Below are 25340 nucleotides of genomic sequence, written 5' to 3'. Positions count from 1 at the left end.
GTTTATGTCTCCCGGCTTTGCTTACCTGGGATAGCTCCCGCCTCATAGTCAGATGATTAGATCAGGCGCGTTTTATTTACTTATTTAATTTGATATTTTCTGTACTTTCTTATCAATTTGCCATGAGTAAAAAATATGTTTATTTGTACTTTCATTGCGGAATCTAACTATATATTTTTAAATTATATTTTCCTTGGCAAAGGTGTCTTAAACAAGGAAAATCTAAAATTCTCCTTTTCCATAAAAATAAGAATATCTGCTTATATGTCAGTATAAAATTCAATTTCTCAGCATCAAAATAAACCAAGATTTTGATCATTTGGTGAAAGGGTTTCGGAGCTACAACGGTTTAAATTCGCAAATTTTATGAAAATACGATAAATTTAAATATTTTTAATTTAGACACTATGAAATTCTGATGCCTCACACTTTGCACAATGCATTGTATCACCGTTCTCTACGTACAAAAAAAGTTTTATTGGAATTAGAAATTATAAACCTATTTCCTCTATATTTCAGTCGATTTGAAATGGAATAGCTCACACTTACATTCTTACATACATACATACATACATAAATACATACATACACAAATCCGACCATACATACATACATCCATCCATACATAAATACATACATACATGCATAAAGACATACATACATACGTACATACATTCATACATACATACGTACCCACATACATACATATATACACTCACTCACCCACTCACTCACTCACTCACTCTCTCACTCACTCACTCACTCACTCACTCACTCACTCACTCACTCACTCACTCACTCACACAGTGTCCAGACTTGTGGATGGAATATTAGTTCCACGCAGGCTGAGGGACTTTTTGATCCCACGCCAGAGGCCATCAAGCACTGTCCCTTTGAAGAAATATGTACACTCACATACATACCTACAGTCATTCATACATACATACGTTCATTCATGCATGCATACATATATACGGCTATTCCATGTCAAATGGATCAGTAAAAAAAATCGCAGTCTTCTATTCTCTAATTTTTTTTTGTATTTATACAAGGTGTGGAGGAGAGTGGCTTTTAAAGAAAATATACGATCGAAAGTAAAACGATTACCGTATTTTTTAGCAAAAATGTATTTTATTTTATAAAAGCAAGCCTATTTCAACGCTGATATCTGTGCAACCAATATCTGCGGAACATTGAACGAGAGATCATTTTGAAGCTAACATTTGGTAGGTTATGATAAGAAGTAATCCTTATTTTCATTGTATACAGAGAGACAGATAATATGATTTTACTTACGATTATCCTTTCTGTCAATTTGTAAAAATTAGAAAAAATTTATTGAGAAAAAACTTTGGAGTATTGAGAGGAATTCGGCTTTCTTTGGTTAATGGTACGAAAATAAGTGTCGAGCGTATGAAATAGATTATTTTCTGGCGCTTATCCTTGAAATGCGCAGTACCGCACGCACTGGCCGAGAGCTGAATATTAGCGAGTGTTGGGCGTCATTTTATTCCTGTGTTTATGAAAACCTGCGATAAAGCTAGCGCAGCCATGACTGCTGGACGACACATCACGTGATATGTCTATTGGCCTTGCTTATCTCGGCTAGCTCCAGCCTCACAGTCAGATGATTAGATCTCGCGCGTTTTATTTCCTTTTTTAATTTCATATTTTCAGTACTTTCTTATCAATTTGCCGACAGTAAAAGATATGTTCATTTGTACTTTCATTGCGGAATCTAACTATATATTTTTAAATTATATTTTCCTTGGCAAAGGCGTATTAAACAAGAAAAATCTAAATTTCTCCTTTTCCATCAAAGTAAGAAAATCTGCTTCTATGTCAATATAAAATTCAATTCCTCAGCACCAAATAAACCAAGATTTTGATCATTTGGTCAAAGGGTTTCGGAGCTACAACTGTTTAAATACGTAATTTTTATGAAAATAAGATAAATTTAAATATTTTTAATTTAAACACTATGAAATTCTGATGCCTCGCACTTTGCAGAATGCCTTGTATCACCGTTCTCTACGTACAAAAAATGTTGTATTTTAATTAGAAATTGTAAACTCTTTTTTCTCTATATTTCGGTCGATTTGAGATGGAATAGCCCATACTTACATTCTTACATACATACATAAATACATACATACATACATATATACTTCCGTCCATACATACATACATATATACATAGGTACATACATACCAACATACATACATACATACATACATACATACATACATACATACATACATACAAGGAAACTCTCACTCACTCACTCACTCACTCACTCACTCACTCACTCACTCACTCACACAGGGTGCAGACTTGTGGATGGACCATCAGGTCCACGCAGGCTTAGGGGGTTGTTGTTCCCACGCCAGAGGCCATCAAGCACTGTCCCTTTGAAGAAATATGTACACACACATACATACCTACATTCATTCATAAATACATACTTATATTCATGCATGCATACACACATACAGCTACTCCATATCAAATGGATCAGTAAAGAAATCGCAATCTTTTATTCTCTAATTTTTTTTTTGTATTTATACAACGTGCGAAGGAGAGTGCATTTAAAAAAATATACTATCGAAAGTCAGACGTTTTTCGTATTTATGAGCGACAAATTTAGTGTATTTTATGAAAACAAGCCTATTTCAACGCTCATAACTCTGGAACCAATTACTGCAGAACATTGAAAGAGAGCTCATTTTGAAGCTGACATTTGGTAGGTTATGATAAGAAGTAATTTTTGTTTTTATTGTATATACAGAGACAGATAATGCGATTTTACTTACGTTTAGCCTTTTTGTCAATTTGTAAATATAGAAGAAATATATTGAGAAAAAACTTTGCAGTATTGAGAGGAATTCGACATTGTTTGGTTAATGGTACGAAAATAAGTGTCGAGCGTATGAAATAGATTAGTTTCTCGCGCTTAGTCTTGAAAGGTGTAGTACCGCAAGCATTGGCCGAGAGCTGAATATTAGCGAGCGTTGAGCATCATTTTACGCCTGTGTTTATGAAAACCTGTGGAAAGCTAGCGCAAGCCATGACTGCTAGACGACACATCACGTCTTTTTGTGTCTCCTGGCTTTGCTTATCTCGGCTAGCTCCCGCTTCATAGTCAGATGATTATATCACGCGCGTTTTATTTACTTCTTCAATTTGAAATTTTCAGTACTTTCTTATCAATTTGCCATCAGTAAAAATATGTTTATTTGTACTTTCATTGCGGAATCTAACTATATATATTTTTAAAATATATTTTCCTTGGCAAAGGCGTCTTAAACAAGAAAAATCTAAATTTCTTCTTTTCCATAAAAAAGTAAGAATATCTGCTTATATGTCAATATAAAATTCAATTTCCCAGCATCAAAATAAACCAAGATTTTGATCATTTGGTGAAAGGGTTTCGGAGCTACAACGATTTAAATTCGCAAATTTTATGAAAATACGATAAATTTAAATATTTTTAATTTAAACGCTATGAAATTCTGATGCCTCACACTTTGCACAATGCATTGTATCACCGTTCTCTACGTACAAAAAAAGTTTTATTGGAATTAGAAATTGTAAACGTATTTTCTCTATATTTCAGTCGATTTGAGATGGAATAGCTCACACTTACATTCTTACATACATACATAAATAGATACATTCATACATTCGTCCATACATACATACATCCATCCATACATAAATACATACATACATGCATACACACATACATACATACATACATACATACATACATACATACATACATACATACAAACATACATACATACATACATAAATACTTACAAACATTCACACATACATACATACGTACCTATAATACATACATACATACATACATACATCCATACATACATACACTCATTCACTCACTCACTCACTCCCTCACTTACTCACTCACTCGCTCACTCACTCTCTATCACACACTCACTCACTCACTCACTCACTCACTCACTCACTCACTCACTGACACAGGGTCCAGACTTGTGGATGGACCATTAGGTCCACGCAGGCTTAGGGGGTTGTTGTTCCCACGCCAGAGGCCATCAAGCACTGTCCCTTTGAAGAAATATGTACACACACATACATACCTACATTCATTCATACATACATTCTTACATTCATGCATGCATACATACATACGGCTATTCCATGTCAAATGCATCAGTAAAAAAAGATCGCATTCTTTTATTCTCTAATTTTTTTTGTATTAATACAAGGTGCGGAGGAGAGTGCATTTAAAAAAATATACTATCGAAAGTCAAACCATTTCGTATTACAGAGCGACAAATTTACTATATTTTATAAAAAACAAGCATTTCGACGATCATAACGGTGGAACCAAATACTGCTGAACATTTAACGAGAGCTCATTTTGAAGCTGACATTTGGTAGGTTATGATAAGAAGTAATTTTTGTTTTTATTGTATACAGAAAGATAGATAATGTGATTTCACTTACGTTTAGCCTTTTTGTCAATTTGTAAATATTTAAAAAATATATTGAGAATAAATTTTGCAGTATTGAGAGGAATTCGACATTGTTTTGTTAATGGTACGAAAATAAGTGTCGAGCGTATGAAATAGATTATATTCTCGCGCTTAGTCTTGAAAGGTGCAGTACCGCACGCACTGGCCGAGAGCTGAATATTAGCGAGCGTTGAGCATCATTTTACTCCTTTGCTTATGAAAACCTGTGAAAAGCTAGCGCAGCCATGACTGCTAGACGACACATCACGTGTTTATGTCTCCCGGCTTTGCTTACCTGGGATAGCTCCCGCCTCATAGTCAGATGATTAGATCAGGCGCGTTTTATTTACTTATTTAATTTGATATTTTCTGTACTTTCTTATCAATTTGCCATGAGTAAAAAATATGTTTATTTGTACTTTCATTGCGGAATCTAACTATATATTTTTAAATTATATTTTCCTTGGCAAAGGTGTCTTAAACAAGGAAAATCTAAAATTCTCCTTTTCCATAAAAATAAGAATATCTGCTTATATGTCAGTATAAAATTCAATTTCTCAGCATCAAAATAAACCAAGATTTTGATCATTTGGTGAAAGGGTTTCGGAGCTACAACGGTTTAAATTCGCAAATTTTATGAAAATACGATAAATTTAAATATTTTTAATTTAGACACTATGAAATTCTGATGCCTCACACTTTGCACAATGCATTGTATCACCGTTCTCTACGTACAAAAAAAGTTTTATTGGAATTAGAAATTATAAACCTATTTCCTCTATATTTCAGTCGATTTGAAATGGAATAGCTCACACTTACATTCTTACATACATACATACATACATAAATACATACATACACAAATCCGACCATACATACATACATCCATCCATACATAAATACATACATACATGCATAAAGACATACATACATACGTACATACATTCATACATACATACGTACCCACATACATACATATATACACTCACTCACCCACTCACTCACTCACTCACTCTCTCACTCACTCACTCACTCACTCACTCACTCACTCACTCACTCACTCACTCACTCACACAGTGTCCAGACTTGTGGATGGAATATTAGTTCCACGCAGGCTGAGGGACTTTTTGATCCCACGCCAGAGGCCATCAAGCACTGTCCCTTTGAAGAAATATGTACACTCACATACATACCTACAGTCATTCATACATACATACGTTCATTCATGCATGCATACATATATACGGCTATTCCATGTCAAATGGATCAGTAAAAAAAATCGCAGTCTTCTATTCTCTAATTTTTTTTTTTGTATTTATACAAGGTGTGGAGGAGAGTGGCTTTTAAAGAAAATATACGATCGAAAGTAAAACGATTACCGTATTTTTTAGCAAAAATGTATTTTATTTTATAAAAGCAAGCCTATTTCAACGCTGATATCTGTGCAACCAATATCTGCGGAACATTGAACGAGAGATCATTTTGAAGCTAACATTTGGTAGGTTATGATAAGAAGTAATCCTTATTTTCATTGTATACAGATAGACAGATAATATGATTATACTTACGATTATCCTTTCTGTCAATTTGTAAAAATTAGAAAAAATTTATTGAGAAAAAACTTTGGAGTATTGAGAGGAATTCGGCTTTCTTTGGTTAATGGTACGAAAATAAGTGTCGAGCGTATGAAATAGATTATTTTCTGGCGCTTATCCTTGAAATGCGCAGTACCGCACGCACTGGCCGAGAGCTGAATATTAGCGAGTGTTGGGCGTCATTTTATTCCTGTGTTTATGAAAACCTGCGATAAAGCTAGCGCAGCCATGACTGCTGGACGACACATCACGTGATATGTCTATTGGCCTTGCTTATCTCGGCTAGCTCCAGCCTCACAGTCAGATGATTAGATCTCGCGCGTTTTATTTCCTTTTTTAATTTCATATTTTCAGTACTTTCTTATCAATTTGCCGACAGTAAAAGATATGTTCATTTGTACTTTCATTGCGGAATCTAACTATATATTTTTAAATTATATTTTCCTTGGCAAAGGCGTATTAAACAAGAAAAATCTAAATTTCTCCTTTTCCATCAAAGTAAGAAAATCTGCTTCTATGTCAATGTAAAATTCAATTCCTCAGCACCAAATAAACCAAGATTTTGATCATTTGGTCAAAGGGTTTCGGAGCTACAACTGTTTAAATACGTAATTTTTATGAAAATAAGATAAATTTAAATATTTTTAATTTAAACACTATGAAATTCTGATGCCTCGCACTTTGCAGAATGCCTTGTATCACCGTTCTCTACGTACAAAAAATGTTGTATTTTAATTAGAAATTGTAAACTCTTTTTTCTCTATATTTCGGTCGATTTGAGATGGAATAGCCCATACTTACATTCTTACATACATACATAAATACATACATACATACATATATACTTCCGTCCATACATACATACATATATACATAGGTACATACATACCAACATACATACATACATACATACATATATACATACAAGGAAACTCTCACTCACTCACTCACTCACTCACTCACTCACTCACTCACTCACTCACTCACTCACTCACTCACACAGGGTGCAGACTTGTGGATGGACCATCAGGTCCACGCAGGCTTAGGGGGTTGTTGTTCCCACGCCAGAGGCCATCAAGCACTGTCCCTTTGAAGAAATATGTACACACACATACATACCTACATTCATTCATAAATACATACTTATATTCATGCATGCATACACACATACAGCTACTCCATATCAAATGGATCAGTAAAGAAATCGCAATCTTTTATTCTCTAATTTTTTTTTTGTATTTATACAACGTGCGAAGGAGAGTGCATTTAAAAAAATATACTATCGAAAGTCAGACGTTTTTCGTATTTATGAGCGACAAATTTAGTGTATTTTATGAAAACAAGCCTATTTCAACGCTCATAACTCTGGAACCAATTACTGCAGAACATTGAAAGAGAGCTCATTTTGAAGCTGACATTTGGTAGGTTATGATAAGAAGTAATTTTTGTTTTTATTGTATATACAGAGACAGATAATGCGATTTTACTTACGTTTAGCCTTTTTGTCAATTTGTAAATATAGAAGAAATATATTGAGAAAAAACTTTGCAGTATTGAGAGGAATTCGACATTGTTTGGTTAATGGTACGAAAATAAGTGTCGAGCGTATGAAATAGATTAGTTTCTCGCGCTTAGTCTTGAAAGGTGTAGTACCGCAAGCATTGGCCGAGAGCTGAATATTAGCGAGCGTTGAGCATCATTTTACGCCTGTGTTTATGTAAACCTGTGGAAAGCTAGCGCAAGCCATGACTGCTAGACGACACATCACGTCTTTTTGTGTCTCCTGGCTTTGCTTATCTCGGCTAGCTCCCGCTTCATAGTCAGATGATTATATCACGCGCGTTTTATTTACTTCTTCAATTTGAAATTTTCAGTACTTTCTTATCAATTTGCCATCAGTAAAAATATGTTTATTTGTACTTTCATTGCGGAATCTAACTATATATATTTTTAAAATATATTTTCCTTGGCAAAGGCGTCTTAAACAAGAAAAATCTAAATTTCTTCTTTTCCATAAAAAAGTAAGAATATCTGCTTATATGTCAATATAAAATTCAATTTCCCAGCATCAAAATAAACCAAGATTTTGATCATTTGGTGAAAGGGTTTCGGAGCTACAACGATTTAAATTCGCAAATTTTATGAAAATACGATAAATTTAAATATTTTTAATTTAAACGCTATGAAATTCTGATGCCTCACACTTTGCACAATGCATTGTATCACCGTTCTCTACGTACAAAAAAAGTTTTATTGGAATTAGAAATTGTAAACGTATTTTCTCTATATTTCAGTCGATTTGAGATGGAATAGCTCACACTTACATTCTTACATACATACATAAATAGATACATTCATACATTCGTCCATACATACATACATCCATCCATACATAAATACATACATACATGCATACACACATACATACATACATACATACATACATACATACATACATACAAACATACATACATACATAAATACTTACAAACATTCACACATACATACATACGTTCCTATAATACATACATACATACATACATACATACATCCATACATACATACACTCATTCACTCACTCACTCCCTCACTTACTCACTCACTCGCTCACTCACTCTCTATCACACACTCACTCACTCACTCACTCACTCACTCACTCACTGACACAGGGTCCAGACTTGTGGATGGACCATTAGGTCCACGCAGGCTTAGGGGGTTGTTGTTCCCACGCCAGAGGCCATCAAGCACTGTCCCTTTGAAGAAATATGTACACACACATACATACCTACATTCATTCATACATACATTCTTACATTCATGCATGCATACATACATACGGCTATTCCATGTCAAATGCATCAGTAAAAAAAGATCGCATTCTTTTATTCTCTAATTTTTTTTGTATTAATACAAGGTGCGGAGGAGAGTGCATTTAAAAAAATATACTATCGAAAGTCAAACCATTTCGTATTACAGAGCGACAAATTTACTATATTTTATAAAAAACAAGCATTTCGACGATCATAACGGTGGAACCAAATACTGCTGAACATTTAACGAGAGCTCATTTTGAAGCTGACATTTGGTAGGTTATGATAAGAAGTAATTTTTGTTTTTATTGTATACAGAAAGATAGATAATGTGATTTCACTTACGTTTAGCCTTTTTGTCAATTTGTAAATATTTAAAAAATATATTGAGAATAAATTTTGCAGTATTGAGAGGAATTCGACATTGTTTTGTTAATGGTACGAAAATAAGTGTCGAGCGTATGAAATAGATTATATTCTCGCGCTTAGTCTTGAAAGGTGCAGTACCGCACGCACTGGCCGAGAGCTGAATATTAGCGAGCGTTGAGCATCATTTTACTCCTTTGCTTATGAAAACCTGTGAAAAGCTAGCGCAGCCATGACTGCTAGACGACACATCACGTGTTTATGTCTCCCGGCTTTGCTTACCTGGGATAGCTCCCGCCTCATAGTCAGATGATTAGATCAGGCGCGTTTTATTTACTTATTTAATTTGATATTTTCTGTACTTTCTTATCAATTTGCCATGAGTAAAAAATATGTTTATTTGTACTTTCATTGCGGAATCTAACTATATATTTTTAAATTATATTTTCCTTGGCAAAGGTGTCTTAAACAAGGAAAATCTAAAATTCTCCTTTTCCATAAAAATAAGAATATCTGCTTATATGTCAGTATAAAATTCAATTTCTCAGCATCAAAATAAACCAAGATTTTGATCATTTGGTGAAAGGGTTTCGGAGCTACAACGGTTTAAATTCGCAAATTTTATGAAAATACGATAAATTTAAATATTTTTAATTTAGACACTATGAAATTCTGATGCCTCACACTTTGCACAATGCATTGTATCACCGTTCTCTACGTACAAAAAAAGTTTTATTGGAATTAGAAATTATAAACCTATTTCCTCTATATTTCAGTCGATTTGAAATGGAATAGCTCACACTTACATTCTTACATACATACATACATACATAAATACATACATACACAAATCCGACCATACATACATACATCCATCCATACATAAATACATACATACATGCATAAAGACATACATACATACGTACATACATTCATACATACATACGTACCCACATACATACATATATACACTCACTCACCCACTCACTCACTCACTCACTCTCTCACTCACTCACTCACTCACTCACTCACTCACTCACTCACACAGTGTCCAGACTTGTGGATGGAATATTAGTTCCACGCAGGCTGAGGGACTTTTTGATCCCACGCCAGAGGCCATCAAGCACTGTCCCTTTGAAGAAATATGTACACACACATACATACCTACATTCATTCATACATACATTCTTACATTCATGCATGCATACATACATACGGCTATTCCATGTCAAATGCATCAGTAAAAAAAGATCGCATTCTTTTATTCTCTAATTTTTTTTGTATTAATACAAGGTGCGGAGGAGAGTGCATTTAAAAAAATATACTATCGAAAGTCAAACCATTTCGTATTACAGAGCGACAAATTTACTATATTTTATAAAAAACAAGCATTTCGACGATCATAACGGTGGAACCAAATACTGCTGAACATTTAACGAGAGCTCATTTTGAAGCTGACATTTGGTAGGTTATGATAAGAAGTAATTTTTGTTTTTATTGTATACAGAAAGATAGATAATGTGATTTCACTTACGTTTAGCCTTTTTGTCAATTTGTAAATATTTAAAAAATATATTGAGAATAAATTTTGCAGTATTGAGAGGAATTCGACATTGTTTTGTTAATGGTACGAAAATAAGTGTCGAGCGTATGAAATAGATTATATTCTCGCGCTTAGTCTTGAAAGGTGCAGTACCGCACGCACTGGCCGAGAGCTGAATATTAGCGAGCGTTGAGCATCATTATACTCCTTTGCTTATGAAAACCTGTGAAAAGCTAGCGCAGCCATGACTGCTAGACGACACATCACGTGTTTATGTCTCCCGGCTTTGCTTACCTGGGATAGCTCCCGCCTCATAGTCAGATGATTAGATCAGGCGCGTTTTATTTACTTATTTAATTTGATATTTTCTGTACTTTCTTATCAATTTGCCATGAGTAAAAAATATGTTTATTTGTACTTTCATTGCGGAATCTAACTATATATTTTTAAATTATATTTTCCTTGGCAAAGGTGTCTTAAACAAGGAAAATCTAAAATTCTCCTTTTCCATAAAAATAAGAATATCTGCTTATATGTCAGTATAAAATTCAATTTCTCAGCATCAAAATAAACCAAGATTTTGATCATTTGGTGAAAGGGTTTCGGAGCTACAACGGTTTAAATTCGCAAATTTTATGAAAATACGATAAATTTAAATATTTTTAATTTAGACACTATGAAATTCTGATGCCTCACACTTTGCACAATGCATTGTATCACCGTTCTCTACGTACAAAAAAAGTTTTATTGGAATTAGAAATTATAAACCTATTTCCTCTATATTTCAGTCGATTTGAAATGGAATAGCTCACACTTACATTCTTACATACATACATACATACATAAATACATACATACACAAATCCGACCATACATACATACATCCATCCATACATAAATACATACATACATGCATAAAGACATACATACATACGTACATACATTCATACATACATACGTACCCACATACATACATATATACACTCACTCACCCACTCACTCACTCACTCACTCTCTCACTCACTCACTCACTCACTCACTCACTCACTCACTCACACAGTGTCCAGACTTGTGGATGGAATATTAGTTCCACGCAGGCTGAGGGACTTTTTGATCCCACGCCAGAGGCCATCAAGCACTGTCCCTTTGAAGAAATATGTACACTCACATACATACCTACAGTCATTCATACATACATACGTTCATTCATGCATGCATACATATATACGGCTATTCCATGTCAAATGGATCAGTAAAAAAAATCGCAGTCTTCTATTCTCTAATTTTTTTTTTTTGTATTTATACAAGGTGTGGAGGAGAGTGGCTTTTAAAGAAAATATACGATCGAAAGTAAAACGATTACCGTATTTTTTAGCAAAAATGTATTTTATTTTATAAAAGCAAGCCTATTTCAACGCTGATATCTGTGCAACCAATATCTGCGGAACATTGAACGAGAGATCATTTTGAAGCTAACATTTGGTAGGTTATGATAAGAAGTAATCCTTATTTTCATTGTATACAGATAGACAGATAATATGATTTTACTTACGATTATCCTTTCTGTCAATTTGTAAAAATTAGAAAAAATTTATTGAGAAAAAACTTTGGAGTATTGAGAGGAATTCGGCTTTCTTTGGTTAATGGTACGAAAATAAGTGTCGAGCGTATGAAATAGATTATTTTCTGGCGCTTATCCTTGAAATGCGCAGTACCGCACGCACTGGCCGAGAGCTGAATATTAGCGAGTGTTGGGCGTCATTTTATTCCTGTGTTTATGAAAACCTGCGATAAAGCTAGCGCAGCCATGACTGCTGGACGACACATCACGTGATATGTCTATTGGCCTTGCTTATCTCGGCTAGCTCCAGCCTCACAGTCAGATGATTAGATCTCGCGCGTTTTATTTCCTTTTTTAATTTCATATTTTCAGTACTTTCTTATCAATTTGCCGACAGTAAAAGATATGTTCATTTGTACTTTCATTGCGGAATCTAACTATATATTTTTAAATTATATTTTCCTTGGCAAAGGCGTATTAAACAAGAAAAATCTAAATTTCTCCTTTTCCATCAAAGTAAGAAAATCTGCTTCTATGTCAATGTAAAATTCAATTCCTCAGCACCAAATAAACCAAGATTTTGATCATTTGGTCAAAGGGTTTCGGAGCTACAACTGTTTAAATACGTAATTTTTATGAAAATAAGATAAATTTAAATATTTTTAATTTAAACACTATGAAATTCTGATGCCTCGCACTTTGCAGAATGCCTTGTATCACCGTTCTCTACGTACAAAAAATGTTGTATTTTAATTAGAAATTGTAAACTCTTTTTTCTCTATATTTCGGTCGATTTGAGATGGAATAGCCCATACTTACATTCTTACATACATACATAAATACATACATACATACATATATACTTCCGTCCATACATACATACATATATACATAGGTACATACATACCAACATACATACATACATACATACATATATACATACAAGGAAACTCTCACTCACTCACTCACTCACTCACTCACTCACTCACTCACTCACTCACTCACTCACTCACTCACACAGGGTGCAGACTTGTGGATGGACCATCAGGTCCACGCAGGCTTAGGGGGTTTTTGTTCCCACGCCAGAGGCCATCAAGCACTGTCCCTTTGAAGAAATATGTACACACACATACATACCTACATTCATTCATAAATACATACTTATATTCATGCATGCATACACACATACAGCTACTCCATATCAAATGGATCAGTAAAGAAATCGCAATCTTTTATTCTCTAATTTTTTTTTTGTATTTATACAACGTGCGAAGGAGAGTGGATTTAAAAAAATATACTATCGAAAGTCAGACGTTTTTCGTATTTATGAGCGACAAATTTAGTGTATTTTATGAAAACAAGCCTATTTCAACGCTCATAACTCTGGAACCAATTACTGCAGAACATTGAAAGAGAGCTCATTTTGAAGCTGACATTTGGTAGGTTATGATAAGAAGTAATTTTTGTTTTTATTGTATATACAGAGACAGATAATGCGATTTTACTTACGTTTAGCCTTTTTGTCAATTTGTAAATATAGAAGAAATATATTGAGAAAAAACTTTGCAGTATTGAGAGGAATTCGACATTGTTTGGTTAATGGTACGAAAATAAGTGTCGAGCGTATGAAATAGATTAGTTTCTCGCGCTTAGTCTTGAAAGGTGTAGTACCGCAAGCATTGGCCGAGAGCTGAATATTAGCGAGCGTTGAGCATCATTTTACGCCTGTGTTTATGTAAACCTGTGGAAAGCTAGCGCAAGCCATGACTGCTAGACGACACATCACGTCTTTTTGTGTCTCCTGGCTTTGCTTATCTCGGCTAGCTCCCGCTTCATAGTCAGATGATTATATCACGCGCGTTTTATTTACTTCTTCAATTTGAAATTTTCAGTACTTTCTTATCAATTTGCCATCAGTAAAAATATGTTTATTTGTACTTTCATTGCGGAATCTAACTATATATATTTTTAAAATATATTTTCCTTGGCAAAGGCGTCTTAAACAAGAAAAATCTAAATTTCTTCTTTTCCATAAAAAAGTAAGAATATCTGCTTATATGTCAATATAAAATTCAATTTCCCAGCATCAAAATAAACCAAGATTTTGATCATTTGGTGAAAGGGTTTCGGAGCTACAACGATTTAAATTCGCAAATTTTATGAAAATACGATAAATTTAAATATTTTTAATTTAAACGCTATGAAATTCTGATGCCTCACACTTTGCACAATGCATTGTATCACCGTTCTCTACGTACAAAAAAAGTTTTATTGGAATTAGAAATTGTAAACGTATTTTCTCTATATTTCAGTCGATTTGAGATGGAATAGCTCACACTTACATTCTTACATACATACATAAATAGATACATTCATACATTCGTCCATACATACATACATCCATCCATACATAAATACATACATACATGCATACACACATACATACATACATACATACATACATACATACATACATACAAACATACATACATACATAAATACTTACAAACATTCACACATACATACATACGTTCCTATAATACATACATACATACATACATACATACATCCATACATACATACACTCATTCACTCACTCACTCCCTCACTTACTCACTCACTCGCTCACTCACTCTCTATCACACACTCACTCACTCACTCACTCACTCACTCACTCACTGACACAGGGTCCAGACTTGTGGATGGACCATTAGGTCCACGCAGGCTTAGGGGGTTGTTGTTCCCACGCCAGAGGCCATCAAGCACTGTCCCTTTGAAGAAATATGTACACACACATACATACCTACATTCATTCATACATACATTCTTACATTCATGCATGCATACATACATACGGCTATTCCATGTCAAATGCATCAGTAAAAAAAGATCGCATTCTTTTATTCTCTAATTTTTTTTGTATTAATACAAGGTGCGGAGGAGAGTGCATTTAAAAAAATATACTATCGAAAGTCAAACCATTTCGTATTACAGAGCGACAAATTTACTATATTTTATAAAAAACAAGCATTTCGACGATCATAACGGTGGAACCAAATACTGCTGAACATTTAACGAGAGCTCATTTTGAAGCTGACATTTGGTAGGTTATGATAAGAAGTAATTTTTGTTTTTATTGTATACAGAAAGATAGATAATGTGATTTCACTTACGTTTAGCCTTTTTGTCAATTTGTAAATATTTAAAAAATATATTGAGAATAAATTTTGCAGTATTGAGAGGAATTCGACATTGTTTTGTTAATGGTACGAAAATAAGTGTCGAGCGTATGAAATAGATTATATTCTCGCGCTTAGTCTTGAAAGGTGCAGTACCGCACGCACTGGCCGAGAGCTGAATATTAGCGAGCGTTGAGCATCATTTTACTCCTTTGCTTATGAAAACCTGTGAAAAGCTAGCGCAGCCATGACTGCTAGACGACACATCACGTGTTTATGTCTCCCGGCTTTGCTTACCTGGGATAGCTCCCGCCTCATAGTCAGATGATTAGATCAGGCGCGTTTTATTTACTTATTTAATTTGATATTTTCTGTACTTTCTTATCAATTTGCCATGAGTAAAAAATATGTTTATTTGTACTTTCATTGCGGAATCTAACTATATATTTTTAAATTATATTTTCCTTGGCAAAGGTGTCTTAAACAAGGAAAATCTAAAATTCTCCTTTTCCATAAAAATAAGAATATCTGCTTATATGTCAGTATAAAATTCAATTTCTCAGCATCAAAATAAACCAAGATTTTGATCATTTGGTGAAAGGGTTTCGGAGCTACAACGGTTTAAATTCGCAAATTTTATGAAAATACGATAAATTTAAATATTTTTAATTTAGACACTATGAAATTCTGATGCCTCACACTTTGCACAATGCATTGTATCACCGTTCTCTACGTACAAAAAAAGTTTTATTGGAATTAGAAATTATAAACCTATTTCCTCTATATTTCAGTCGATTTGAAATGGAATAGCTCACACTTACATTCTTACATACATACATACATACATAAATACATACATACACAAATCCGACCATACATACATACATCCATCCATACATAAATACATACATACATGCATAAAGACATACATACATACGTACATACATTCATACATACATACGTACCCACATACATACATATATACACTCACTCACCCACTCACTCACTCACTCACTCTCTCACTCACTCACTCACTCACTCACTCACTCACTCACTCACTCACTCACTCACACAGTGTCCAGACTTGTGGATGGAATATTAGTTCCACGCAGGCTGAGGGACTTTTTGATCCCACGCCAGAGGCCATCAAGCACTGTCCCTTTGAAGAAATATGTACACTCACATACATACCTACAGTCATTCATACATACATACGTTCATTCATGCATGCATACATATATACGGCTATTCCATGTCAAATGGATCAGTAAAAAAAATCGCAGTCTTCTATTCTCTAATTTTTTTTTTTGTATTTATACAAGGTGTGGAGGAGAGTGGCTTTTAAAGAAAATATACGATCGAAAGTAAAACGATTACCGTATTTTTTAGCAAAAATGTATTTTATTTTATAAAAGCAAGCCTATTTCAACGCTGATATCTGTGCAACCAATATCTGCGGAACATTGAACGAGAGATCATTTTGAAGCTAACATTTGGTAGGTTATGATAAGAAGTAATCCTTATTTTCATTGTATACAGATAGACAGATAATATGATTTTACTTACGATTATCCTTTCTGTCAATTTGTAAAAATTAGAAAAAATTTATTGAGAAAAAACTTTGGAGTATTGAGAGGAATTCGGCATTCTTTGGTTAATGGTACGAAAATAAGTGTCGAGCGTATGAAATAGATTATTTTCTGGCGCTTATCTTTGAAATGCGCAGTACCGCACGCACTGGCCGAGAGCTGAATATTAGCGAGTGTTGGGCGTCATTTTATTCCTGTGTTTATGAAAACCTGCGATAAAGCTAGCGCAGCCATGACTGCTGGACGACATATCACGTGATATGTCTATTGGCCTTGCTTATCTCGGCTAGCTCCAGCCTCACAGTCAGATGATTAGATCTCGCGCGTTTTATTTCCTTTTTTAATTTCATATTTTCAGTACTTTCTTATCAATTTGCCGACAGTAAAAGATATGTTCATTTGTACTTTCATTGCGGAATCTAACTATATATTTTTAAATTATATTTTCCTTGGCAAAGGCGTCTTAAACAAGAAAAATCTAAATTTCTCCTTTTCCATAAAAGTAAGAAAATCTGCTTCTATGTCAATATAAAATTCAATTCCTCAGCACCTAATAAACCAAGATTTTGATCATTTGGTCAAAGGGTTTCGGAGCTACAACTGTTTAAATACGTAATTTTTATGAAAATAAGATAAATTTAAATATTTTTAATTTAAACACTATGAAATTCTGATGCCTCGCACTTTGCAGAATGCCTTGTATCACCGTTCTCTACGTACAAATAATGTTGTATTTTAATTAGAAATTGTAAACTCTTTTTTCTCTATATTTCGGTCGATTTGAGATGGAATAGCCCATACTTACATTCTTACATACATACATAAATACATACATACATACATATATACTTCCGTCCATACATACATACATACATATATACATAGGTACATACATACCAACATACATACATACATACATTCATACATACATACATACATGGAAACTCTACCTCACTCACTCACTCACTCACTCACTCACTCACTCACTCACTCACTCACTCACTCACTCACTCACTCACACAGGGTGCAGACTTGTGGATGGACCATCAGGTCCACGCAGGCTTAGGGGGTTTTTGTTCCCACGCCAGAGGCCATCAAGCACTGTCCCTTTGAAGAAATATGTACACACACATACATACCTACATTCATTCATAAATACATACTTATATTCATGCATGCATACACACATACAGCTACTCCATATCAAATGGATCAGTAAAGAAATCACAATCTTTTATTCTCAATTTTTTTTTTTTTATTTATACAACGTGCGAAGGAGAGTGCATTTAAAAAAATATACTATCGAAAGTCAGACGTTTTTCGTATTTATGAGCGACAAATTTAGTGTATTTTATGAAAACAAGCCTATTTCAACGCTCATAACTCTGGAACCAATTACTGCAGAACATTGAAAGAGAGCTCATTTTGAAGCTGACATTTGGTAGGTTATGATAAGAAGTAATTTTTGTTTTTATTGTATATACAGAGACAGATAATGCGATTTTACTTACGTTTAGCCTTTTTGTCAATTTGTAAATATAGAAGAAATATATTGAGAAAAAACTTTGCAGTATTGAGAGGAATTCGACATTGTTTGGTTAATGGTACGAAAATAAGTGTCGAGCGTATGAAATAGATTAGTTTCTCGCGCTTAGTCTTGAAAGGTGTAGTACCGCAAGCATTGGCCGAGAGCTGAATATTAGCGAGCGTTGAGCATCATTTTACGCCTGTGTTTATGAAAACCTGTGGAAAGCTAGCGCAAGCCATGACTGCTAGACGACACATCACGTCTTTTTGTGTCTCCTGGCTTTGCTTATCTCGGCTAGCTCCCGCTTCATAGTCAGATGATTATATCACGCGCGTTTTATTTACTTCTTCAATTTGAAATTTTTAGTACTTTCTTATCAATTTGCCATCAGTAAAAATATGTTTATTTGTACTTTCATTGCGGAATCTAACTATATATATATTTAAAATATATTTTCCTTGGCAAAGGCGTCTTAAACAAGAAAAATCTAAATTTCTTCTTTTCCATAAAAAAGTAAGAATATCTGCTTATATGTCAATATAAAATTCAATTTCCCAGCATCAAAATAAACCAAGATTTTGATCATTTGGTGAAAGGGTTTCGGAGCTACAACGATTTAAATTCGCAAATTTTATGAAAATACGATAAATTTAAATATTTTTAATTTAAACGCTATGAAATTCTGATGCCTCACACTTTGCACAATGCGTTGTATCACCGTTCTCTACGTACAAATAAAAGTTTTATTGGAATTAGAAATTGTAAACGTATTTTCTCTATATTTCAGTCGATTTGAGATGGAATAGCTCACACTTACATTCTTACATACATACATAAATAGATAAATACATACATACATATATATATCCGTCCATACATACATACATCCATCCATACATAAATACATTCATACACACATAAGCACGTACATACATACATACACTCACTCACTCACTCACTCACTCACTCACTCACTCACACAGTGTCCAGACTTGTGGATAGACCATCAGGTCCACGCAGGCTTAGGGGGTTTTTGTTCCCACGCCAGAGGCCATCAAGCACTGTCCCTTTGAAGAAATATGTACACACACATACATACCTACATTCATTCATAAATACATACTTATATTCATGCATGCATACACACATACAGCTACTCCATATCAAATGGATCAGTAAAGAAATCGCAATCTTTTATTCTCAATTTTTTTTTGTATTTATACAACGTGCGAAGGAGAGTGCATTTAAAAAAATATACTATCGAAAGTCAGACGCTTTTCGTATTTATGAGCGACAAATTTAGTGTATTTTATGAAAACAAGCCTTTTTCAACCCTCATAACTCTGGAACCAATTACTGCAGAAAATTCAAAGACAGGTCATTTTGAACCTGACATTTGGTAGGTTATGATAAGAAGTAATTTTTGTTTTTAGTGTATATACAGAGACTGATAATGCGATTTTACTTACGTTTAGCCTTTTTGTCAATTTGTATATATAGAAGAAATATATTGAGAAAGAAATTTGCAGTATTGAGAGGAATTCGACATTGTTTGTTTAATGGTACGAAAATAAGTGTCGAGCGTATGAAATAGATTAGTTTCTCGCGCTTAGTCTTGAAAGGTGTAGTACCGCACGCACTGGCCGAGAGCTGAATATTAGCGAGCGTTGAGAATCATTTTACTCCTGTGTTTATGAAAACCTCTGGAAAGCTAGCGCAGCCATGACTGCTAGACGACACATCACGTTTTTATGTCTCCTGGCTTAGCTTATCTGGGCTAGCTCCCGCCTCATAGTCAGATGATTATATCACGCGCGTTTTATTTACTTCTTTAATTTGATATTTTCAGTTTTTCTTATCAATTTGCCATCAGTAAAAAATATGTTTATTTGTACTTTCATTGCGGAATCTAACTATATATTTTTAAATTATATTTACCTTGGCAAAGGCGTCTTAAACAAGAAAAATCTAAATTTCTCCTTTTGCGTAAAAACTAAGAATATCTGCTTATATGTCAATATAAAATTCAATTTCTCAGCATCAAAATAAACCAAGATTTTGATCATTTGGTGAAAGGGTTTCGGAGCTACAACGGTTTAAATTCGCAAATTTTATGAAAATAAGATAAATTTAAATATTTTTAATTTAAACACTATGAATTTCTAATGCCTTACACTTTGCACAATGCATTGTATCACCGTTCTCTACGTACGAAAAACGTTTTACTGGAATTAGAAATTGTAATCCTATTTTCTCTATATTTCAGTCGATTTGAGATGGAATAGCTCACACTTACATTCTTACATACATACATAAATAGATACATACATACATACATACATCCGTCCATACATACATACATCCATCCATCCATACACACATACATACATACATACATACACTCACTCACTCACTCACTCACTCACTCACTCACTCACTCACTCACTCACTCACTCACTCACTCACACAGGGTGCAGACTTGTGGATGGACCATTAGGTCCACGCAGGCTTAGGGGGTTGTTGTTCCCACGCCAGAGGCCATCAAGCACTGTCCCTTTGAAGAAATATGTACACACACATACATACCTACATTCATTCATACATACATTCTTACATTCATGCATGCATACATACTTACGTCTATTCCATGTCAAATGCATCAGTAAAAAAAATCGCATTCTTATATTCTCTAATTTTTTTTTGTATTTATACAAGGAGCGGAGGAGTGTGCATTAAAAAAAAATATACTATCGAAAGGCAAAGGATTTCGAATTTCAGAGCGACAAATTTACTGTATTTTATGAAAAGCAAGCCTTTCGACGCTCATAACGGTGGAACCAAATACTGCAGAACATTGAACGAGAGCTCATTTTGAAGCTGACATTTGGTAGGTTATGATAAGAAGTAATTTTTGTTTTTATTGTGTATACAGAGACTGATAATGCGATTTTACTTACGTTTAGCCTTTTTTGTCAATTTGTAAATATAGAAGAAATATATTGAGAAAAAACTTTGCAGTATTGAGAGGAATTCGGCATTGTTTGGTTAATGATACGAAAATAAGTGTCGAGGGTATGAAATAGATTATTTTCTCGCGCTTAGTCTTGAAAGGTGCAGTACCGCACGCACTGGCCGAGAGCTGAATATTAGCGAGTGTTGAGCATCATTTTACTCCTGTGTTTATGAAAACCTGTGAAAAGCTAGCGCGGCCATGACTGCTGGACGACACATTACGTGTTTATGGCTCCTGGCCTTGCTTATCTCGGCTAGCTCCCGCCACATAGTCAGATGATTAGATCACGCGCGTTTCATTTAGGGGAAGACCGTGTATATTGGACCACCTAAGTTTGAATGGCCGTAACTCACTTATCATATTGAGAAAAATGTCCCTGAATTTTTAGGATGGTAGATTGCCATAATAAATCCCTAAATAAAATATGACTTCACTAATTTTAATTCTAATACTTCAAAAATATAATTTAATCAAAATTTCGAAGTCGTGTAACTTGAGCCAGGGTCGTGTAATATGAACCAGAGAATCGTGTAACTTGGACCATGCATATTAAACACATTTAACTTCTATAATGTTGTTTATTCAAACAAAAATTTGTGTCAAGCAATTATTTGACATACAACAATAATAAAATAGTTCATCTGTAATTGTTGCACATTCTTCGTGGGCCCATTTTCCACACCGATTGCACTGAATCCAGTCTTTGTTCTCACTTTCACCACAAATAACACAGCGTGTTTTGGATGTCACCTTAACTTTCAAATCAAATAATATTCTCTTCTTTGCGGCCTTCCCATCTGACTGTTGCTGCAGAGCATTTTTGTTTGGCGTAGCCGTCAGCACCACGCCAGATGCATTGTATCTCGTTCCGAATTTTCTCTGTCCAGATTTGGAAGACGAAGGCAAAGGGCTTATTTCCTTCAGTGATACATATTCTGTGAGACCAGAAAGTAGCTTCACATTGTCTCCCATCTTTTTCTCTGCTGATGCTGCTGTTGTTGCTCCTTCCACTTCTTCTGCTGGCCGAGATGCTGATGCTGATGGCTTACCATTCAAAGGCCGATCGGTCACCAAAAAAGGCTCGAAATCAGCCTCTGAAAACACATTTCGGTCGATAGGCCAAAGACCAGTGTGCCTAAAGCCATTCATTGCAATCTGCATATTTGCTGCTCTGGGGAATGTCACTCCTACCAGTGAGGCAATGTGCTGGACATTCAGCCGCTGTCCTGGAAGTTCCCTCATCTTCGTTGATATGGCAGCTGACATGAATGTGTTCAGAGGTTTGAAGAACGACACATCCAGCGGTTGGAGACGGTGCGTGCAGTGCGACGGTAGAGATAACATAATCACACCGTACTGACGGCAGATCGCAATCGCTTTCAGCGATTGCGTATGGCTACTGTGACCATCTAAAATCAACAGTACTTTCTCCTGAGGGCTGGGTTTGACAGTTCTAATGAAGTGTCTAATCCATTCACAGAATGTGTCAGAATCCATCCATCCCTTATCCTGACAGCGGAAGATGGTGTTAGGAGGCGCTCCAAATGTGAGAGACTCCATCATTTTTTTCCTAGCGTAAATCAGCATAGGAGGTACAAAGAAGCCACTCGCACTCATGGCATACACTCCTGTCACATTCTGACCTCGCTCACAAGAAGAAATGGCTCCAACCTGAAGTTTTCCCCTCTGTGCCAAAATCTTCTCTTGGCGTTGAACGACATTGTGGGATGTCTCGTCCATGTTGAATATTCTGGCAGCAGTTAATTTGTGTTGGTCGACAAGGTGTTCCAATGTGTGAAAGAACTTGCCGACGACAACCCTGTTGAATCCTGAAGCCCTGGCAAGTGATGTGGCTTCTGCCTGCCTAAGGCTAAGTTCGGGATGGCGCTTCATAAAGCCGGAAAACCATTCTTTGCCGGCAGACTTCGTTTCCCTGTTGAACCAAGTGGCCAGTTTATTCTTCTCTGCAATCTCGTATGCTAATTTCATAACACTTCTTCGTGTCAATCTGAAATTAAAGAATAAGCAGATTAAGTATTAGGCCTATATTAAGTTTGATTGAATTAAGTTGTAGGTCTAAAGTAGGCCCTAATATACATTTTGCTGTAATGTATTTACCCATAGAACATTTTTTCTAGCTGCAGAAGATGTGTCACAAGATCATTTTCCACCTCTTGTGGCAAGTCAAGTGGGTGACCGGGCTGTCTAATTTTAGCGTCCTTCCTTTTGTTGTATCTTTTAAGTGTGGCACTAGGTATATTATATCTTCGTGCAGCCTCATTGACGCCAACCCCTTCCGATATTGCAACTAAAGCGAGTTGCAGATTTTCTTCTTTCCACTTCCCATACACTCCCTTCGCTTTTCTTGTCTGTCTTGTAGTCATCTGTAAAGTAATGGCGAAAGCAGAATTTGTTAAAAAGTTGTAATTGTCGACCCACCAAGTGAAACGAAGTCTTATTACAGAATTTAAGAAATAAAATATTGAAATAAACTAAAGTAATGTTTTATAACATTATTATTTATATAATATTATATAAATAATATTTTAATTATATTTCATTACAAAATTGTCATCCAATGACCTCTGATTTTTGGAAATTCACACTAGTGAAGACATAATGGACAATTTTATCTTCTAAATTTGTTATATTATAAGGGTAGGTACATTTTAGCATTGGCTCAAGTTACACGCTTTGTGATGGTTCAATTTACACGCATTGTAAAAGAAAAACTTAAAAATTATTTACGTAAAAACTACTTTACAAACATTGATATAAATTTCACTCAACTTACCTCCAACACTGGTATTTCTTCGTATGTATAAGGCAGTCTTGTATTTCTAAACGTCTTCGCACAACACGCTGTCAAACTATTGTGAAAAGATTTGAAGAATTTGGGGACAGAATGTTCGACACCGTTATGACCGCGTCAAGCCAACCCTGCATAATGAGATTTATGGACAGTTGCCTACCATGTAGAAGGTTCAAAGCGCTGTATAAAGTACCTTGCAAACTATCCTGGAAACAGTGATTGCATCATTGGATCAAGTTACACACTGGTCCAAGTTACACGGACTTCCCCTACTTATTTCATTTGATATTTTCAGTACTTTCTTATCAATTTGCCTTCAGTAAAAAATATGTTCATTTGTGCTTTCATTGGGGAATCTAACTATATATTTTTAAAATATATTTTCCTTGGCAAAGGCGTCTTAATGAAGGAGTATCTAAATTTCTTCTTTTCCATAAAAATTAAGAATATAAGTTTAAATGTCAATAAAAATTTCTATTTCTCAGCATCAAAATAAACCATGATTTAGATCATTGGGTGAAAGTGTTTCGGAGCCACAAGAGGTTAAATTCGCATAATTTCATGAAAATACGCTAAATTTAAATGTTTTAAATTTAAACACTATGAAGTTCTGATGACTCAAGCTTTGCAAAAAAGCATTGTATCACAGTTCTCTACATACAAAAAAGTTTTATTGGAATTACAAATTGTAATTTCTATTTTCTCTATATTTCGGTCGATTTGAGATGTAATAGCTCATACATACATTCTTACATACATACATACATACATATATGTATACATTCATACATACATGCATTCATATATGCATACTTACATTCATGCATGCATGCTTACA

Source organism: Periplaneta americana, chromosome 7 (genome assembly GCF_040183065.1).
Source record: "Periplaneta americana isolate PAMFEO1 chromosome 7, P.americana_PAMFEO1_priV1, whole genome shotgun sequence".
NCBI classification, from domain to species: Eukaryota; Metazoa; Arthropoda; class Insecta; order Blattodea; family Blattidae; genus Periplaneta; species Periplaneta americana.
Note: the sequence above shows the minus strand (reverse complement) of the source record.